The 7,282-nt window shown below is 31.1% G+C and overlaps 1 long non-coding RNA gene across 1 annotated transcript; it reads left to right on the top strand.

Moving 5' to 3' along the window:
- The first annotated feature begins 667 nt into the window (after positions 1-667).
- On the top strand, positions 668-2,772 carry LOC108365138 (uncharacterized). The gene is made up of 2 exons (XR_001847886.1): positions 668-1,690; positions 1,881-2,772. It is a non-coding gene; the product is annotated as an uncharacterized LOC108365138 (long non-coding RNA).
- Positions 2,773-7,282: the final 4,510 nt, after the last annotated feature.

The following is a 7,282-nucleotide window of genomic DNA, read 5'->3' as shown; positions in this document are numbered from 1 at the left end:
CTAAAAATAAAGAAACAGCGGAAAAATAAGCATACAAATGTTATAAATAGAATATATACTTAAATACAAATGATAAATACATTAAATAAAAGCCATTAATTTTTCTTGTTGAAAATAGCAAGTTTTGGTAAAATCGATGATCATCTTTTTTTTGGCGATTCTTTAAATCGTGATCTGCTCCACAAATTTTGAATTCTTTTTCCACTGAAAAAAATATACGTTTTTTTTGGGCACAAAATTAGGTTGAGAACTTAGCCAAAATTTTTTAATAACTTCGACGTCACACAATCAAGTACTTGCTTTCAAGTTTTAATACACTTACACCTTTTACTAACACAGTTGCATTTTTAGGTATACGAATTTCTAAANAACGTACAAACTTTAAAAATTTTCACACAAAAATCTGTTAAAACGTAACAGATGTTTCTTTCTAAAACAAAATCTGACTATGCTTGGACCCCCAAAGAGTTTTTTTAAATTGCTTTTAGCACAAAATTATAATGTCGGACTTACCTTTGCCATTAAATGACAAAAGTTGTTATAACAAAGTTTGGCATTAAAAATATTTTTAGAGGTGCGTACTGCCACTCCGTAGGACCTGGGTTCAATCCCTGATCCGAGCAACATCCGGACAAACCTCCGAGTGTATTTCTGACATGAAAAAGCTTCTTATAAAATCCATTTGCCGTTCGGAGGCGGCATAAAACTGCAGGTCCGTCCATTTGTGCTATAACATCAAGGCGCACACAACAAATTGAAGGAGAAGCTGGCCAAATACTTGGCAAAAAGTAAGCGCCAAAAATATTATTTATTATTACTTAAATAAAAAGAGTCATTAATTCGTCTCATTGCATTTTAAGTGGCCAAATTGTTTGTCATTTCCTAGTCGAAATCCAGCCTAGTGAATATAATGACCACTTTTTATTAATCTAATGGCAAGAGGAATATTTAATGCCCAAACATTTGCATTAAATTTTTTGTCATTTAATACCGAGTGGAAATCTGGTATTAGACTACTAGCAACTTATTAAATATATGTAATATCCTATCTATTTACTCAAAATGTCCTGGATTTATAGGCATTCTTTTTTTCTAAAAATTCTAATTACGCTTTACTTTAAAAAATGTGCGCAAAAATTCCAATCAAATCAAAATTCTTGTATGCTACAATATTCATAACTTCTTTTATCAACATTTTTGTAGAAATTGTTTAAATTGAAGCTATTTTCATTTTTTTTTTTGAATTGAGAATTTCTAGTTATTGATGAGATGAAAAAAAAATAAATAAAAAAGTAAACAATTATCAGTTTGCGAGAAGAGTCACTCAGATATAAATTTGTGCTTCACTCTATTCCTACCTTCGATACTTTCCACTTTCAAAGAAATCAATAGCGATTGAACAGTCTGTGATGCGGTGTAAACTCGCCCTAAGCAAAGTCATTTCACTAGCACGACACATCATTCATAAAAATAGCATCACTAGATTTTTGCATTTGAAAATAAAATACCATCTTTCGCTCATATTTAGCATAAGAGGTAAAAGTATAAAAAAAATTTAAAATCCGATTTGCCGCTTGCCTATTTAGTGTCTAGAAAACACATATCCTTTTTTGGTGCTGGTCTCTTTCTCTATTTACCTAACGTTACACGCTTCCACAACAAAACACTGTAAATTGTCCAATTAGCCAAGGTGAGTTTTTGCTTTAATGCTGTCTATGTAAAATAGTTATACAATTAATTATTTTACCACTTTTTGCAATTTTATAACTAATAATTCTATATTCTTATGCTCTCTTTACGCTCTCCATTTATTTCTAAATTTTTATTTTTTATTTAATTTTCTTTGTTTTGCTTTTTTCTCTTGATTTGTCTCCTTACAGTCGCCCGGTGCCGAATGCGCCACCCAAGCTGCCAGAACGACCTTCATACTATGGCAACACTACAAATGGACGTCCATTTTGAGGAGGCATACAAAATGGCGGCTGTGCCATGTAGAGGAACTCGTGTCGTACGAGTGGATTCCACCGCTTTTGTTGGTGTTCGTATACAACAATATTAGACTTAAAATATTAACAATAGAAAAAACTAAAAAAAAAAAAATAATATTAAATCGATAACAATGACAAACACACGCCTGATTAAACTTAGTGTTTAGTTAAAGAAGGGAAACGAAAAATTTAAATGTAACACAAAAAAAGCGACCATTTTTCTTCGAGTATTTTTTTTTTTGTTGCCCGAATTTTGTGAATGGACCAGAGCGATGGCATAATTTTGTTGTGAAGTTGAATTGTAATGTAAAATGGGCAGTTTTTCTTAAAAAAAAAAAGACCACAGGTTTCGTTCAATTTCAGATAGTCAAGTCCCAGATTCCAAATTTGTTATGAATTGTTCTCGAGAAGTGCCTAAATTAGTGAGATTTCGCCGTAAAAATTGCTTTAAAAAAATTAAATCTCCACTTAAGTGACTATCCCAAATTTTAACCTTACCTTATTTATAACTGCTGGCTCGACTCAAATATGCATAAATGAAATTTTGGATAAAATGTCAATTAGCTTTCGAACATGGCGTAAAAATTTATTAAAATAAAATTTCTTACAAATATGTAAATAATAACAAAGTTACCTACGTAAAATTAAAAATAAATAGGTATTAAAATGTGTTCGAAAGTTATGTAGATGAATAGATATGTAGCTAAGTTTTGGCAGCTCTCCTCTTACCCGTTTCCCCAGCGAAATTTGTAGTTTCCCAATTCTTTGTAAATATTTAAAAAAACAAAAAAACATACAAAAACTTCGTATAATTGTTAGCAGACCAAAACGTGATGCAAATGGTTTAAGTATTTTTTTTTATTAAAAAAATATATTCAACTCTTATTTTATAAATGCTGCAATTAGTGTAAGCACTTAAAATATAAAAAAATAGTATAAGTATTGTAAACATAACAGTCATGCTAAGTTGTGTATATTTAATAAAACGATAAGTACATAAAATAATGCTTAAATTAAAATAAATTAATAAAACATTTTTAAAAATATAAAATTTTCCGATTTTTATGCTAAAAAGGTCTTAAGTAAGTTGCACTTAACTGAAAAGTTTTGTAAATTGCAAAATTTCAGTTTTCAAAAAATTCATTTTCATCTGAGTCGCTCTGTGTTTTCATCGCATTTAGTGTCGCCCTGTGCCGAATAAAAAACGCCTAAAAGTAGGCATCATTTTGGTCGCCCGCTGACAGCCAGCCGAATTTGTCAGACAGGCCAGAGCACCAGGCGTGCAGCACCGCCCAGCAGCTGTCCGCCACATGTTGCATGTGATGCGCAACAATGTTGCTAAAAGCGCAACTGTTTATTTGCGCATAACTAAGGCAAATCTGCACCGATTTTAATGCTTTGGGTGTCATGAAAGGGAAGAGCGCAACGATGATGCTGCTGGAGTTGAATATGCTAATATTCGAATTTTTGAGTTGCTTTTAAGCAAGTAAAGGCGCAAATTAATTAAATTGACGTATATTATCGTGTCTCAAGAGTGTGTGTTATTAGGAAATCATTTGTATACATTTTTTTAAAGTCGATTGAAACTCTGACCATATTTATTACAATTTTTTCAAAGGAATTTTTTTTTAACTATTTTTTCTAATAAATAATATAAATAATAAAAAAAAAAATAAAAAAAAAATTTCTAATTTAAACGGAACTTGATTTTATTTTCTAGGTGCTTTGGTTAGTTTCAATTTATTCCACGCCACAATTTTATGTTGTCACCATTTATTAATAATTAAAACAACTCCTGTTTTTAGGGTTTTTAGTTTTTTTATTCATCTGTATCTACCATTCAGAGTGTGGATCTCGGGTATACATTTTTTCGCACTACACAACTTACATGCATACATTAATTATTTATGTATGTATAGTATTGGCCAATACAATAGCACCCCCATTTCAAAGTCATATTGTTTGCCACTCATGTTTATTTATTTATTTTTAAGAATTTTCAATTAAAATACAGTTCATTCTCTGACAAAACTCACATAAACTTAAGTTTAAAACTTTTTAAAAGTCCGCAAAAAAGTGCAACAAATTTTCACCCAAATTTCAAACTTTTTTCTCAGAAGCGGTAGAATTTTTTTTGAATACGCAGTTTTATAGCCCATTGGATTTTAGTCTAATAATGTGCAGGTTTCAAGTGGCTAAAAATTACCGATGATTTTTTCGAATAAAAAAATGCATACGCATAAAACAACACCTCCACTCGTTCGAAACCAACACCGATTGCCAATGCGAACACTCACTCGCTCACGCACCACACACTACACGCTGTCGGCATGGGTGCTATCAACGAACGAACCAACCAACCAACCATCCAGAGGCAAATGTCAACTGCCACAACGAATACTGCAATTTGTCTTATTTGCAAAAAACAACAACAACATCTGCAAATGTGATGAGGATCACTAGACAAATTGCAGTGTTACACCTGTGACAGCAGCGCCTAGCTGTGTGCATGTGTGTGTACGCTTAGTGGCGGGCGGTATAGTGTAGGCGAAAAGTGGCGAGTGTTTAGCGCGTATGCGGCAATTTTCCATGTATTTTAGATGTTAAAGGAGTACAAGAAGAAGAAGAAAATTAATTGTTTATTGCTTGTTATAAAACAACCACCTTAAATTAAATAGCAGTATAGTACATAACGGTACTAGAATCAAAATAAACGAACAATTGTGTGAATTACAAAAAAAAAATAATAATAATTAAAAATAAATACGAAAGTCACAGCATGTTGTTGTGCATATGTAGGCTAAATACATATTTACATACATACATACATATGTATATTTACTGTGGAAATTAATACATGTTGCATGCATAGATAATTTTAAAATTCACATAAGACATGCATTAATAAATGTGCGCATGACTCCATAGTAGTTATTACAGACAAACACACTTACATACATACATTGAAGAACAAAAGTTATACATTTACACGCATGAAAGTATGTGAGTAAGCACAGGCAACAACAAAAACTTGAGAACACATATATGTATACAACATACCAAGTAAAGAATTACAAACATTTATTAAAAGCAAATAATTACATATACTTATATACATACATACAGTTGCGGGTCAATAAGATAGTAGCAAAATTCAAAATGATATTTTTTGCAACTTTGATTTATTTGGTATTCATTTATGTTTAATAATTTTCATTTAAAATATAATTCGATCAATACACATAAATAGAGCTTCGAAGCTTGCACAAAGTACACAAAAAATAATCAAACTTAAAAAATTGCCATTAAAATTTCAAACTTTTTATTGAGGATTTTTAGAAAATTTTCGGGTATGCAGTTTTGAAGCCCATTCAATTTAGTGCACGTTTCAAGTCATTAAAAATTACTGTTTAAATTTTTTTTTAGTGTGTTGAGCATTTTCTACCATATAACGTATGAACAAAATAGAGGTATTTTCGCAGCCTTGCAAAGCTCTTGCACGGTGCACGGTTGCGCGGTTTGCAAAGCTGTCCCATAGGAAATCCGGTTTTTAACGTGCACCGTGCAGTGGGTTTGCAACACTCCGGAAAGTACCCCAAAAGTGTTTTCATTAGGAAGAAAATGCTAATTTTAAATTTTGCTACTATCTTATTGACCACAGCTGTTTATGTTAGTTTAATTATTATTAGCCACAAAATATAATATACTCTTAACAAACGTAAGCAACTTGGAAAAAAATGCAAAAACACCATCTGACAGCATGCATACAGCATTCTAGCGGAAATATGACAGCAGCGGAAATCCCAGCAAATTGACATTTGCACGTGAAATGGCGACCGGCCAGTGGTTAGCAGCTGCATTCGTGCATTCGTTTGCGCGCTTTTGCATTTTTTAGTACATAAATAAATATTGAAACGAAATAATCATTATATATCAACAATAACAATCGCTAAAACATTGAGGGAACAACAACGTCTTGAGTAATGTATACATAGGTAGATGCAAAAAGCAGTGAGCTTGCAACAGTAAACCAAGCAACAATAAATGAACAAGTGAATCATAAAAGCAAACAGCAACAACCACGACAACAAAACGATTAACATGCTCGTACATAATTCTGTCAATTTTTTTCTCATACTTATTAACGCTGCAAAAATGGCGTTGATGATTTTTTTATAGCGTAAGCAAATTTTATATGCATTCAAGCTGAAAACTACAAACAAACAAAAATTAAGTGAAAATTATAAAAAAAAGTGAAAATTAATAATTAGATGTTGTGTGCGTGTAAAAATCGGCGTATGACGCATGCATGAAAAAAAAATTAAATTAAAAAAAGAATGCATGAGTCTTAATATACATAAGTATGTTAAAAGCAATTGGCGTAACCAAAATTTGCATAACAAATCATTGAAAAAATGCGAAATAAAAATATGTATATCGGTATAAAAAATGCTTATAAAAATACAGAACATACAAAAAGTAGTTGGCGCGCGCAAAGTGCTAAAAAGCAAACGTTTTGCAAATTTCATTAAAGCCAGAGCAGCGGAGGCGCGTGGGAAAGCAGCAAGTGTATTGAAATGTTGATAGAGATATCAGTGCAACATTTATTGCGATACATAAAGATCGTAAATCTAAACGTTATTTAATTATATTCTTAAAAACATAAATAACATATACTGTGTAGAAAACTTAAGCATCTGTAAAATTGTTAAATAAAACATAAAACATTAAAGAAAATGCACTAAAAGAAGAAAGCAAATGGTGCAGTTCAATACTTTATCTTTTTTCGAATATGTAGTCTACTCACACGTTTAAGAAAAGTTTACATATTAATGTTAGCTTGTGGGAAATTTTGAAGAATAGAGAAAAAATTAATACTTAAAAAAATTAATGAGGCGTATTCTGGTTTTCGTACGAATGAAAAATTTAAAATTTTTGCATAGAAAATGATAGGAAAATTTCATGATTTTCGATTCGTACGAAAACAAGAATATGCCCCAATATATGCATATTAACCATAAAAAATGAATGTAGCAAAGAACATACAACAAATGTAGTATTTAAATTAGTAAAATTTGAAATGTTAATAACAAAGTGATACACGTGCGATTAAATTAACATTCGAGTCTTTTCGATGGCTTATAAGGAACACATAACAAGAATGGTGTAAGGTTTATTAAAAAAAGCCGTAAAAAACATTGTTCTGTGCTAAATGGTTAAGAAAAAGTTATCCATATACAACTACATATGTATAAATATTAAAGCGTGAAATAATTAAGAACTACTAAAAACAT

The sequence above is a fragment of the Rhagoletis zephyria genome, unplaced genomic scaffold (genome assembly GCF_001687245.7).
Source record: "Rhagoletis zephyria isolate East Lansing unplaced genomic scaffold, Rhagoletis_zephyria_1.1 Rzeph_scaffold_01782, whole genome shotgun sequence".
Lineage (NCBI taxonomy): Eukaryota > Metazoa > Arthropoda > Insecta > Diptera > Tephritidae > Rhagoletis > Rhagoletis zephyria.
The sequence above is the reverse complement of the archived record's forward strand: the minus strand, read 5'-3'. Positions and strand labels throughout refer to the sequence as shown.